Genomic DNA, 12,914 nt, shown 5'->3' with positions numbered 1-12,914 from the left:
TCTTAAATAAGGCTAGGTAGGTGCTGATGTGACAGAGAAAGTGAGAAGATATGTAACTATATGCATTTAGGCAGGAAAAACAGTTATTTGCCTATTCTTTGTTGTGGCATTCCAGATTTTATTATTCATTCCCAAGGGCACTCAGTAGTAATGGCTGAAAAATTCTGTGTGCTTTGAATTATTGGTGAAAAGTGGGAAACATCTTTATTTCCCTTCTTAACTACTGCGGCTCTTGGCTCCATGTACCTAATAGTTAATGTTTTCCATTCCCTTCAGCCTTGATCCAGCATCCTCTAATGCCAGTGGATTGAGTTGTCAGGAGGGATCCTCTATCTCCTAGTTGAGTAAAAGCAAGATCTGAAGAAAAAGAGTCCTTAGAGAAGGGCTGTCCTAAAAAAAGTCCTTAAGGAATGACTCAGTGTGAGGGAGATAGACACAAATTAGCTGTTAACCATTACTTTTCATTATGGAAGTCTTTTCAGTGCTTCTGCTCACTGTCTGGTCTTAGGCATTGACCAGCCCATGGGGAGCTGGAAGGGCAAGGGGTCAGAAAATTGCCCCATTGTCCGAACAGATGCCTAGATTGCAAGAAAAGAGGTGAGAAATTTTGTCAAACACTTTTAGGGAATAGTTCATCTCATTTTAAAAAATGTATTTCTGGAAATGGTCTGTTTTGGAGGCATAGTTGCTGTATTGTTTGGGCTTTTTGTGGGGCAATTGTGTGCTCGGTGATAAAGCGCTAGGGAGGTCCTGTCCATTGCTTCCCTCTTTTAGCTGAACATAAAACAGGAATATGTGAAAACATTTTGGGCATAAGGCTGACTAGGGATAGTATCTGTTTTCTCTCTGAAGACTTTTGCTACTCCCAACCTTGTGTATATTAAACTTACAAGCACAGTAACTTGAAAAGTGAAGTTTGAATATAGTAGACTGCCTTAGTATGAGACAACCTGCCAATACTAAGCAGTATAAATGTGTAATATTGTATAAATGAGTTTAATTCTGGAGACTTTTTCTTGTTTGAGGGGGAATTTTTTATGCTCACCTTTCTGCTACACCCACTATGTATGACGAAGGATCACAGTCTTAAAAATTCTTAGCTTCTTCCTTCAGAATGCAGATTAAAAGTTTGTTAAAACTTTGCACATGAGTGCCCAGAAAGCCTGGAAGTGCATTTCTGTATGCATATGTATGTGTGTATGTTTCAGAACTATATTCCCTGTTCCTCAGGATAAACAGCACTGTTCACAGATGCTAGCAAACAGTGGCATGAAGCATGGAGGGTTTGGGAATTTTACAGCTTATGGTACTTGAAAAATAGAGAAATGTGGATTTCTATTTTGCTGCACAGCGTGTCCATGTAGGTGCTGGCATGTGTGTTAGCAGGTTAGGCAAGTGGAAATCCATTTTATGCTGTACGACAAGTAAATGTGAGCTTTAGTAAGGTCTATTGGAGTTATGAGGAAAAAATTGATATATGAGAAGTATTTTAATGCAATGGAGCATTGTAAATAAAAATTGAGCTGAAAATAGTAACAAAACTTCTTCAAACTATCATATGTAATATAAACACCAAGGATTCAGGGTGAAACAAAATGAGAAGAAAGAGAAGTTCATTAGAAGAAGCAAGCCCAAATACTCAGTTTCCACACTGCGTCTGTTTGCAAAATTTTCAATAAATATTAGGTTAATATTGTCACATTGGCACAAAATAGATGAACTGTAGGGAAGTAGTGTAGTTCACTGCTGGCACATATGCGAAATAGAAGGAAAGGAGTTGAGAAGTACACTGAATGGCTTTCTTGTTAGTGTTTTGCAGGCTTCGATAAGAGGCAGCTGTAGGTCATTGCTGTTCCCCACTGCAAAAACCCAAATAGATGGGTCAGCCTTTGAGGCATTAATAGTCTACTGCTGAAATGGTTCCAATACGAAGCGTGTTCAGATATCCAGAACTCACTTTTGTCAAATTCCTAAAGGGGAAAATGTGTGCATGTGAGAGAATTCCAACTCGAAGGCTCAAAATACATTGGCACGATAAGTAAATAAAAATAGGAAGAAGCTCAGCAGTGGGCAAGATAACTGCATGATGAGCTTTGCATTTGCATTCCTACAAAACACTAATAAAGTTCCATAGCTGTAGTGTCTCAATAAGAATAAGGGCTGTGGGAAAGCATATCCTGAGTCATTCAAAGAACTGTCATTTCTGGTGATGCCCATTCCAAAGACATATGATCTCTTACCCAACAAAAAATCCCTTTTTTGATCAACACATATATTCCCACAGAACAAATTATTTGGACTGGTTTCTGAGCAACCTGATTGAGTTGTTGATGTTCCTGTTCATTGTAGGGGGCTGGGACTAGATGACCTTTAAAGGTCTCTTCCAACTCAAGTGATTCTGTGATTCTGTGATTACAGCTGTTTAAGCCTCAGTTCCTTGGGTGTCGTGCTGCAGGCTTTATGATATGTTAAACTTTGTGTCAAGGGCAGCCTTGTGAGGCACAGAGGGTTAAAATTCCCTGCTGTCTGTTGGTCCCTCAGTCCTGTGAGCCTCATCTCTGCAGTGGCCCTCACCTCCTTTCTCCAGGGTGGTCTTGAAAACCACAGCAGAGCTCACAAAGGAAGAACAACGTGAAAAAAAGCAAAAATTACGTAATTACACTGAAAGGGCACAATTATGGTGAAGTATCTTTTTGTGTAGAGGGCATCATGCAGAACTGAAACAAGATCTACCAAGGGTATGTTAAACATTCAAATCTATTCTAACTTCCCCTAATTATAAACCATATTTTTGCATATTTAAATATTTTAGCATGTACAAAGAGAATGTGCATTTATATATACTGCTTGGGAGGAGAAAATGTACCCTGCTTCATTTCATAGTTGTGGGCTGACCTGGAATTTGGCAGCCCTTTGGCAATATTGCCTTTCTTCAAATGCATGTTGATTTTGGTGCAATTGCATGGGAGAAAAGACAAAAAGTAATGTATAAAGAGGTTACATGCACTGCATGCCTCTCAAACACATGGCTAAGTGAATCTACACAGTTCTTACATGCCCTTCATACTTCCTCTGTCAGCTGAAGGTCCTGGGCCATATTCTGGTCATTGTGTGCTCACATCACTCCAGACTCATCCACCATGACTAAGAGGCTATAGAGAGGTTGGTCTCAAGCAGAACCACAAAGCTGTGAATCCCAATGAGATATTGTAGGGTGATGATTGCCACATCCCTGGAGCCAGGTTAATGGGGCCCTGGACAGCCTGATATGGTGGTTGGCAACCAGCCCGCAGCAGGCTGGAGCTCAATAATTTTTAAGGTCCCTTCCAACCTAAGCCATTCTAAGATTTTGTGATTCCATGATTCTGTGATCAGTTCAGCTTACAGCTCCTGTACCAATGCTGGGCTCTCTGGGGAATTCACAAAACTGCTCTAAAGTAAGCCATCCTGGCTAAGAGAACTGTGCCTTACAGTGTTACACACAGTAGTTTAAAATTTCAGATGACGAGAAACCCTTAGAAATGTCTCAGTTTAAATTTCAGCTGCCATTTCTATTATCAAAGCGTACACTGGCAGCAGCCGTCATCCTGAAAGCTGCACTTGTGTGGCACTGTCACCGAGAGGGCTCTGAAGGAGCAAGCCCACCTGATAGCTTCTAAATCTCCTTTGATTGCTGAGATGTAAGCGAGATGCTCTGCCTGCTCACAGAGCCTGGAGACACATGCCTGCAGCCCACGCATGGTGACAGGATCAGAAAGAAAAGATGAGCAATAGCAGTCAGCGCAGGTGCAAGAAGCTGGCAGAAGAGGGTGAGACTGAGGAAGGATCGCCTTGAACTTGCTTTATTAGTCTTCCTGGTGTTGGCACATGTGTTCATGCCAATCACTGCAACTTTTTTGTTTAGTGCTTTATCCATCCCCACTCCTTGTCCCACTCATGCTTTGGATACTGTTGGTGTCCAGATTGCCTTCTATTACATGAAAACGGTCTTCCATTTTTCCCTCTTCTTTGAGATATGTAATTCTAAATAGGATGAGAGGTAGCCTTAAGTTGTGCCAGAGGAGGTTCAGGTTGAATATTAGGAAAAACTCTGAAAGAATGGCAATGCACTGAGTGCACAGGCTGCCAGGGACGTGGTGGGGTTACCATCCCTGGAGGTAACCATGGAGATGTGGCACTGAGGGACGTGGTCAGTGGGCATGGTGGGGTGGCTTAGTGGTTGGACTACATGATCACAGTGGTCTTTTCTAACCTTCAGGATTCTGTGATTCTATGAAATATGGGTTGTCCTAGCAGGAGAACAGCTCCCAGGAGCTCAGCAGCAACCACAGCAGCTCTCTGGTTGCATCTTCTCAATGTTCTTTTGGGCTCTTATTTTAGCATCCCTGATGATTAAAATTTAGAAATTGCTTTCTTAAGCTTCCATAGATTTTCTTGTAACTGCTTATAAAAAACCTTTTCATACACACATCAGTTTTCATTCCCTGAAGGAGTAAGGATCTGTTTCTCAAACGTATGGTCTGATTTTTGGGTGAACCTATGTGAAGCCAGGAGTTGCAGTCAGTGATCCTTATGCGTCTCTTCCAACTTGGAGTATTCTATGATTCTGTGATTTGGGGATACAGTAAAGTGATGGAACAATTCAGTGTACAATCAGCCTGATACAGGGATTCCTACCAGAACTTACCTGCAGTTTAATTGCATTAAAAGCTTCAGACATCAGAGGAGTCCATGCCATTTACATTAGACAAGTAAGACTTCCTGCCTTGTTATTGCTTAGCCCACAGCTATAGCCCAGATGTATGCCTTTATCACAGAGACATCAGTTTGTGGTTTAAAAAAAAAAACCAAACAAGCACGACAGACTAAAAAGAGGTTCCAGATGAGTGATTTTGGGCTGACATCCTAGCTTACTTCCCAAAGTAATGTCCTACACTTTCACCATTGAACTCAGTGTTGTTTCTATTTCTAACCCCTAAGTGAATGTATGTCTTTCTGCAAAGTTCGGATCATTTCCTGCATTGATGAGGTCCCCCTTCAGCAAACATCATTCGCACAACATCAGAAAATTGCTCTAAACTTTGTTTGTTGTTTGAGTCAGCCCAGTACGGCTGTTACTGCCTTCTCCCCTTTCTTAAATTAAATTACTGCATATGTTGCCTTAATCAAACTGCTGACTTGATCTATCTGTGGCATGCTACAGAGAAGAAAATCTATGATGCTGCAGTAACTACTGGCTCTTGGCCACATTTGTCCCCTCTGCAGTTTTAAAGCCAGGCATGGATGCTGCTTTCCACAGAGATAACACCTCCGTACTTCCCCATGCAGCGCAGTGCCGAGCCAGCAGCACTTGCCTGCTTGTCTCCAGAAAATGCCATTATTGATTTGTTCCAATGGAGTGGCTAATTGGGTCATATGGAAAGTGCTTTCTGCCTGCTGCTGGGACGGAGCATGTTGCAGCTTCTTACCCGTTCCTCGACACCAGGCACGCACAACGTGGTTCACAGCAGCCAGATCGCAGCTCCCACCACGGCTGGTTTGTACCATCTGAGCGTGCAAAGATTCTGTGCCTTCCCATTTCTGAGGCTTCTCTGTGGGTGTGGAAATCCTTAAATGGCAGAGAGTTATTGCCTACTCAACCTCACCTTCCCAGGACTTGGCAGGGAGTATAACTGCAGGCAGGGGATGCTTGCTCCATTGCCTCCCAGTGTTTCCCTGTTTCCCACCTGCTCTTCCTCAATGTGCTATTAGAATTTTAGAATCACAGAATCACAGAGTGGTTTGGGTTGGCAGGGACCTTAAAGCACATCCAGTTGCAACCCCTGACATGGGCAGGGACATCTCCCACCAAACCAGGTTGCCCAGAGCCCCATCCAACCTAGCCTTGAGTACCTCCAGGGATGGGACACACACAGCTTCTCCTGTGCCAGCATCTCACCACTTTCCTAGTAAAGTGTATGTTCCCAATATTTATTCTAAACCTATCTTCATTTAGTTTCAAGGCATTACCCCTTGTCCTATCACTATACTCTCCAGTAAGTGGTCTCTCTCCATCTTTCCTGTAGGCCCCTTTTCCCCCAGGACCCTTCAATGACACAACAGCATCTTTCTTATGATTTCCAAGAGGGCTGAGCCTGCATCTGCACAGAGAACCCAAAGGATGCACACTGCCCAATGAATATTCATTGCTCCACAAAACTCCCTGCTTTCTCAGTCACGTTGATGTTTTTTATCAATTGGCAATTCTCCTCTCCTTCACATATTTGTTTGGGCTTTACCAAACTCATCTCCCTGGAAAATCAGTTTCCCAGGCTTTTGATAAATATCTGCCTCCATACATGCCAGTGACAGAGCTGTCTGTGACCACAGTTTCTATTCAGTGGTACAGCTCCCATGTTGCCCTGAACTTTTCCTCTCTTCTTCCCCGTAATTTTTTCAGCGTTACTGACTTAATTCAATTTCATTTGACAAGGTGAAGCAGTTTCTGATGGCTTTTTTCCATGTTTCTTCCAGTAAGAGATTAATAATTTCGAGGTCAGTGGGGACCACTGGGATCATCAAGTTTTAGCTTTCTCATAACGCAGAGTCAAGGACTTCAAGCAATAATTCCTGCACAGAGCTTGCAAGTTTATTTTAGCTGTGATACATCATTTGTGAGATGGAGGGAAGAATTAAATATCTCAGGTAACAGAGAGTTCATCATGCACATCTGGACCAACATCTGTTTCTTTTGCAGTCAGTGGATTTTGAACTGTACCATTTCTGTCCATTATGGACAAGTAACTAAAACAGGTGCAATTCTGTAACATTCAATTGAATTATTCCAGGTTGACATCAGTGTGGCTGAAATTATCGATAATTGCCCTAAAAATGCCAGCGCGTAAAGATTTTGATACAAAAGTATTTGTGACGATGTTTTACTCTCCTAGTAATTCTAACATCTACAAATCAAAGATGAAGTCATGCATTTATTTGACAGGGTGCATTAATTCCAGCCTTTTACTGCAGGAAATATACTTTATTGCATGGAACCGTACTGCCCTTTCAAGCAGTGTTTATATTTGGGCTGTTTGCAGTTCCAATCCATGGGACAAATTCCCTTTTAGTGCTGCTGGATGAAATACCTTCGAAGTCAGTTGATGACTCCCCTGTTTGTACTAGCAGGAGAGTGTGCACACAGTAAATCTTGCAGTGGTCTGCTTCTCAGGTTTATTTGGGACAGTGTTTTTCTGATCATCAAGTGAGACAGCAGTGTTTTTTCGCTGTTATTAGATGCACCATTTGACTGGTTTTCTCTTTTTTTAAACTTCATGTTTTGCTCTTCATTCCTTGAAAACTCAATTTAGGGGTTTTTAGCAATAAAGTAAACAGAATAATTCTGTGTTTACCACCTTAGGAAGAATAGCAGCAAACCCATTAGGAAAACAAACAAACCAACCAACCAACCAACGAGCTGTAAATCACAGATATAAAGCACCTCTGTCTTTGTTGATGCATAGAATGGCATCTGTATCTACTTTGTTTCAGTCTGACAAGGCAGAGCAAGGCTCGATGTAAGATCTCTGCTGATGTGAAAATAGCAGTCATGGTGTCCATAAAGGTTTTAGGAAGCTCAGCCAGCATGCATGGTGCTTGGGACGTACATTTGTCTGCAGCATAGTGCCTGAGGTTCCGGAAAACACAGGGAGCTGATGGAGGAAAGAAAGAGGAAAATAAAAAAGCAAAGCCTGGCATCGAGTGAGCTGATATCAGGCGTAGCAGACTTGTCAACATGCATTTGGCCACGAGCCCAGACTGGGGACCACGCGTCAGTCACAGCCTACTGGGTGCCATTTCCCAGGATCCCTGTCCCTCCCCGGAGCGACGCTCTGCCCAGAAATGAGCATTTCTTGCTGTTTCTGCCTTTGGTAAGGAAAATGCTAACATTTAGCATTTTGGACAAAATGAGCAGCAGTCAGTTTTTGTGCCAGGGGAGACAGCAAGCGTGTGTGTGTGCATGAGGCTGGGGGGGGGGCTTGAAATCACTTTGCTTCGAGATGGTCCAATGGTCCAGAAGAACAGAATTAGAAATAGTGGCATCTATAAGAATGACTGTTTTTCTTTCACTATTGACTGATTAAGATGAGGCTTCCTTAATGATGAAAACATGACTGCCTTGTTAGGGAGAAAGGACCAGGGTGTTTCAGGCACCCTCTCAAAGCGTGCTGTGCCTTGAGGCACGCTTCCAAAATGTAAGCTTCCATCAGAGGAGCCCATTAGTTTGAGTTCTTCATATTATGCTGTGGAGAGATCCCAATTACCAAAAGAAACATAGAGTAGAGTGTGATTAAACTTCAAAATGCAATTTAGCAGAGGGTATTAGCTTGAACTCTGAACAATGAACACTTATGAAGCACTTTCACTGCCTATTTAAGACTACTGAATTGATAACAAGCTAAATTAACTTTGGCAGTCCATCTTTTTGCCAACTTCTCCCACTTAAGCTAATTTTAAGACTGAACCTTTGGACTAATGAATCAATGCTTTATTATGGGCAGCGTGCTGCCCAGTGTGGGAAAAGATCTCGGGCCAGCAAGGACCACAGTGTTAGATGGGATGTGCCCTGCTCCTCCAGGCCTGGAGTTCAAACACTTAAAATGTTCTGGATCAGTCTTAAAATGAGTAGTGCAGAAATTCTGTTTTGACTTGGAGAAGGATCCAGGGAGACAAGAGAGAGGACTTCCATCATCTAAAGGGGCTATAAGGAAGGGACAGACTTGTTAGCAGGTTCTGTTGTGATAGGACAAGGGAAAATGGTTTCAAACTAAAAAAGGGGAGATTTAGACTGGATATAGGGAAAAGGTTTTTTTATGTTAAGTTTGGTGAGACACTATCACAGGTTGCCTAGAGAAGTGGGAGACACCCAAGGTCAGGGGATGGGGCTCTGAGCACCTGATGGAGCTGTGTGTGTCTGTTCATTGCAGGGGGGTTGGACTAGGTGGCCTTTAAGGGTCCCTTCCAACTCAAAAAATCCTACGACTCTCACACCTTAAAAACATCATAGGTGCCATCGTCTGCTAATGGTATTTATTTTCCCACCTCATATTAAGGAAACAGGGGGATTTTCCTGATGTATTTGGTGACATTTCTTTACATGCTGAGCATGCAGAAAGATAAATTCTCTGGTTTTGTCAGTACTACAAGGATTTACATTCATTTGTGAGGGGAGAACCAGGATCATAAATGATGGTCACAAGAATCCACCATTTGTTTCCCTATATCAAGCCTATTTATTTCCCTCCCATTTTAGCCAGATTGTTGAAGGCTTTTCAGAAAGAGTGAATTCAGCATATCCACAGGCTGTCAGCCTGACAGCTCTGCTGACTGCAGCCTCCTGTTATCTTCACATAGGAAACAGGTGCTGCTGGGTGGTATGGCACACTTGCTTTCGGCAAGCACTGCAGTCTGCTTGGTTCTCCCCTTGAGCAGAGGTAGGATATAAACATTTCAGCTTTCACGATCATTTACTTCTTGGCTTCTCTGCACAGGAAGGATGCCAGTTACTGGATGCAAACTGTTGCCCAGAAAGGATGCCAATAGCTTCCAGGCACTGTAATTTTGGGAAATCCATAGCTGTCTGCAAGGAGGAACATAAACATCAACAGTTACTTGCTGGAGTATACAGTCCTCTGGTAACTACATGTGTTCTGCCACTGAGCTGGATTTGCTGTACGTGAATAGCTACTCAGGTTCTTGTTACAGTTTTCATGTCCCAGAGCTGACTATAGGAAGCTCTGAAGGTTACTGAGTCTTTCGCAGGGTCTGTTGTGATAGGACAAGGGGAAAAGATTTCAAAGTAAAACAGGAGAGTTAGTCTGGATATAGGGCATAGGTTCTTTGCAATAAGGTTGGTGAGGCACTGGTGCAGGCTGCCCGGAGAGCTGGTGGATGCTTTGTACTTGGAGACACTCAAGGTCAGGCTGAATGGGGCACTGAGCACCTGATGGAGCTGTGTTTTCCCTGTGCATTGCAGGGGAGTTGGATGAGATGACTTGTAAGGGTCACTTCCAGCTCAAGCAATTCTGTGATTCCATGATTCCATAAGATATGTTGTTGGCTGTTGAAGGATTAATTGCTGCTCTATTCAGTAGCATTTCTTGAGGAGGCTTAGAATCATACTGTTATCTACAAATGGCTAAGGCAGCGATGCTTCTGTCGCCAGTGTCCTCCACTCCTGGTGTTGCTTTGTGCAATGGGCAGTGACTGAAAAAGATCTGCAAGAAGGCACAGGGACGCGTTTAGTGGGTGTGGTGCTGATGGGTTGGTTGTACTAGATGATCTTAGAGGTCTTTTCCAACCTTAATGATTCTGTGATTCTGTGATCTTGGTGGGGTGCTGAGAAGATGATAGGACTAATGCTCTCCCACGTTCCATGGACAGAGTAGAGGGCAGTTTGCATTTGCATTGTCCCATCCAGCACCAATCTCATGAAATATGTTGCAACTTAATCCTGCCACATCCTTCGTACGTGCTTTGCTAGCTCAGCAGTGAGCCAGCTACTTTTGTGCATCCCCACCTGCATGGGAGAGGACATTTCCTGCACATCCTTTCCATGACAACCACAGCCAGGGAATGAGGAGACAAATGCTCCAAGCCAGGTTCACAATTCAGGCAGTGAGTGAAGCATCAGGAGAACCCATCTGAGCTGATCCCCATCAAAGAGGAAAGCCTGCGGATCATCTTTCTAAATTTATTTGCACAGGATTGAAAAAGTGCTGTTTCCACGGGTAAGGAATAAAGCAAATCCACACCGATGACAGGTATTTATCTTGCTTTGCCAACAGCAAGTCTTCTTTGCAAGGGATTGGCATTTGCACTAATCCCCATTTGAGCCCAAAACAATTAGCTGATCCATGGTTTTCAGAGGCAGGATGTGGTGTGGAGCCTCTGTATTTATTTGTGCCATCAAACAAGTATGTGGGTCTGTGCACACACACACTTGAGATGTAATCCAAATTATACTCTGGTTTCAATCCGGTTGCTGTTTTCCTTTTGCTGCCAATGATCTGCAGCATGCAGGGCAACAGGACATGATCCATCCTCCTCCATGTGATAATCCCTGGCACAGTGTTGGCTGGACACCTCTTTTTAGGGCCCAGATCTGAACAGAGGTGAGCAAACTTCTGACTGCTGCTCCAAAGGAGCTGACGTACATTCCAGGCTTCCAATCAGCCATTTGAGGGCACAAAGTTGTTGTACTGCTGAAAAGTTTTACTTTGTAAATGATGAAAACAACTGAATCAGTAAATACTAACATAATCTGTATTGCCTTTCCAACATGGCACTTGATATAAAAATTAAAAACAAATTACATAAACCACCCATGGTGGGGTGCTTTACAGGAGATAAACCTGCTGCCGTTGCTTCCAGAAGAGCAAATCATCTGCAATTTGAGCAAAAGCAAATAGTCCAAAGTGAAGCAGACTGTGAGGAGCATATCTTGCCCCAGACAGGTTCCTGCTGATCCTCAGGCACTGTGTGCTGGAACTGAGACTCCATCCCAGGAGAGTGGCTTACCGGGGCTGGCATCAGCCATTGCAGAAACCCAGTCGATTTGCTAATCTTGTTGGGTGATTTGCCACGATGTGTTTCATCACTATTAATTAATATTAACTCATCAGATGCCTGGTACAAATGCAGTTTCTGGGAAGTAGCTAGGGCTGTGTTCCTGGAGTTTAGTCTCTATGAAAATATTCCTGAGTTTTGGTGCCATGCAGAAGGGTTCGTCAGTAGAGCAACAGTATAAGCTTTTCACTTGACACTAGCTTAGTTATTCAGTGCAATAATTTGCTAAACAGCTTGGATATTTGTCAGATCAACTGAGTTACACAGTCTGTTCTCATCTATGCCTTCATTTCTAATGAATCTGAGTGCACAACCTTTCTGCATAAGTGAACTTGAGATGTCACCTTAGATTGCATTGCACTTTCAACATGAAACAATTGTTTCTGTTGTTTTAGTGCTATAACTGATACGCTGCCGTTAAGATTACTTGGTACTAAGTTGTATGCACATTGCATTAAAACAAAAAACAAAAACAAAAAAAACATGCAACTTTCTATGGCTTAGTGCCTTACTCAAGTATACGTGCTTCCCATGTTAGCATTTTGTGGCACTGAGTGGTCATGGTGGTGATGGACTGATGGTTGTACTGTATGATCCTAGTGATCTTTTCCAACTTTAATGGTTCTATGATTCTGTGTTCTCCCCTGAATAACAGAGTATTTCCAGGGATGCTCTTTAAAAAGTGTTACTTTTTGTCAGGGATTCAGTGATTGTAGATTGTGAAAATCAGTGATAAACTGTGCCTAGAAAACTTGGTTCTATGATTCCATGATATGATTCTATATTCTATGATTCTGTGGTAGAAATTGTATGTAATGCATTCTCATGCAGAAGGTACGGGCTTGGATGTGCGTAATTTAATTTATTAAAGTTGGAATATATTTTAGACCACATGCCTTCTGAAGCAGGAAACAAGTAATTTGATTTTGAATTAATTTACTAGAAACACAGAACGACGTTTAAAGGATTGGTACAAACCTGACAGTCCGAAGGTATTTATATGGAGAGCAATTTGCTTAACCAACTGCTTCCTTTGTGTCATCTGTTCTCTCAGATGGTTATATTTGGAATAAAGTGTTTTTCTGCTGCCGGTTCCTCTTGAGGGACTTTCTGTGGTGATGTGGCTTTAGAACGAAAGCAGGTAGGCTGCTGCTCCCTGGGGAGGAGAAGCTTGTTTAATACATTAATAACACCGAATGCCACTCAAGCCAAAGGGAAAAAAAAGGTGGACGAGCAAAAGATAAATATGCTTAAATAATTACTGTTGAAATCCTGTTATGCTTGTAATTTTTTTCTCAGCATGGAAGTCC

General features: G+C 42.6%; 1 protein-coding gene across 1 annotated transcript in view; it reads left to right on the top strand.

Moving 5' to 3' along the window:
* The window catches only part of SCN5A (sodium voltage-gated channel alpha subunit 5), a gene marked incomplete at both ends in the record, with an annotated part of 163,098 nt that overhangs the window by 99,008 nt on the left and 51,176 nt on the right, over window positions 1-12,914 (top strand). The window lies entirely within an intron of this gene.

This window comes from Tetrao urogallus (genome assembly GCF_951394365.1).
Source record: "Tetrao urogallus genome assembly, chromosome: 7".
In the NCBI taxonomy this organism is placed as follows: Eukaryota; Metazoa; Chordata; class Aves; order Galliformes; family Phasianidae; genus Tetrao; species Tetrao urogallus.
The sequence above is the reverse complement of the archived record's forward strand: the minus strand, read 5'-3'. Positions and strand labels throughout refer to the sequence as shown.